Genomic DNA, 1,728 nt, shown 5'->3' on the forward strand with positions numbered 1-1,728 from the left:
AGTCATTGCCACAGTGGGCTCAAACATAAGAACAATCATGAAGATGGAGTAGGACCAGGTGCTGTTTGGTTTAATTATACATAGGGTTGTTATGAGTCATAACCAACTCCATGGCATCTAACAGCAATATTTTTTCCATTATGATCTGGTTTCTGGAAGCAAACCATCTCTGTGAGGGAAGTGTTTTTGTATTTAAAAATTGAATTCTCAGCCTTCTCCAGCCACTGGCTTGTCCTCTGGTGTGGTGGCTGTGGTGGCTTCCATTCTTGCCACAACTTTCTCCTTCCCCCCTTACCAATCAAATCCCCGTGACTACTCACTATGGCTGCCCAGCATTTAGAAATCGAGAATTCATCCTGCCTCATTCTTGTTGCCCAGCCTCCCAGTGATTCCTCTATCAATATGTACATGAAAGATGTACTAGCTGATCTGATACCTGAGAAGCATGTTAGACTTAAAACCTTCAGGCATAAAAATCACAATTCAGTGGGGGAAGGTGAGTGGCAGCAGGGGCAAATCTCTGTTGACATGACAGATGGTGGCATGAGAGATATGAAGTGATAGCAAATGTCTGTTCTTGATCCTGATGAGGGCATCCTTTTAAGATGCTGTAGTATTCCTGTAAGTGTTCTTGTGTTATAGCAAAGATCTACTAGGACCTCCAGACAGAGGGTAACAGTATTGGGTCCACTGACACTAAACTGAACTGGAAGCACAATTGATCACCGTGTTATGCTATGCTGACGCTCACCATCTGCAGTGACTACGACGATGGCAATGCAAGTGTCCATAACAACTATTTAGGGAGCAGTGCCCTTTCAAAGCCCTATTGATCCTATGTGGCTGCCATGAATGGACTGGTTGGGCCCCTAACATGGACCAAAAAATCAGAATGTACTTGTCTGCCTTACATAACTGTCGAAGGAAGTTGGTAAAGGTGTGTTTGATGAGAAGTTACACGAGTATATCTGGAACACACTCAATTCAGATGGGTTGTGCCAGGCTATGGTCATGCAGTACTAAGGAAGATTGATTCACAATACCGCTGTCAGCGAGAGTTTGCTGTGCAACACCTGTGTAATCATTCCACATTTAAGCTGGTTGCTCAGCTGTATAAAATAGTGCTCAGTATCCTCTTTTTCTAAGAATTCCTGGCCCCATATAGATGCTCACAGTAGGATCCGGTTCCAGTACTATGGCACGATGGAGCTGAATTACTACATGGTCCTGTTTGGGTGTGAGAAGCACTGGGAGTATTGGCAAAGGATCTCTGTATCTGAGCCTTAAGCTTCCCTCTAGATCCAAGTCTCTAGCCAAAGCACAGATTGTTTGCTATAGTTTGTAGACTCTAGACCATGTAAACCTAGAGTAAGGAGAAAGTGATTACCTGAAAGTGAGGGAATATATATATATATATATATATATATACACAGATAGATATAGATGATATAGATATAGATGTAGACGATATAGACATAGATATATTTTTTCATTTTAGGGGAACTTTAAAGATTTAAGATTAAATTTTACCTGAGGCACTGAAGATGTTAACAATAAATTAAGACTTTTAAAGAAAAGCAATTTGGGAAAGACACAAAGAACTGGATACCGTTTAGGTTTTCAGATAATTGAACAGAAAGAAGAGATTTTACATATATATTCATTAACTTTCATAATTTCTCCTATTTTTAATATATTATGTCAACATTATCCACTCACTACCACTAA

The 1,728-nt window shown here is 40.2% G+C and overlaps 1 pseudogene; it reads left to right on the forward strand.

Moving 5' to 3' along the window:
• The first annotated feature begins 321 nt into the window (after positions 1-321).
• Positions 322-1,383, forward strand: LOC142426618 (citrate synthase, mitochondrial pseudogene; annotated as a pseudogene).
• Positions 1,384-1,728: the final 345 nt, after the last annotated feature.

Source organism: Tenrec ecaudatus, chromosome 14, assembly GCF_050624435.1.
Source record: "Tenrec ecaudatus isolate mTenEca1 chromosome 14, mTenEca1.hap1, whole genome shotgun sequence".
Taxonomy (NCBI): Eukaryota; Metazoa; Chordata; class Mammalia; order Afrosoricida; family Tenrecidae; genus Tenrec; species Tenrec ecaudatus.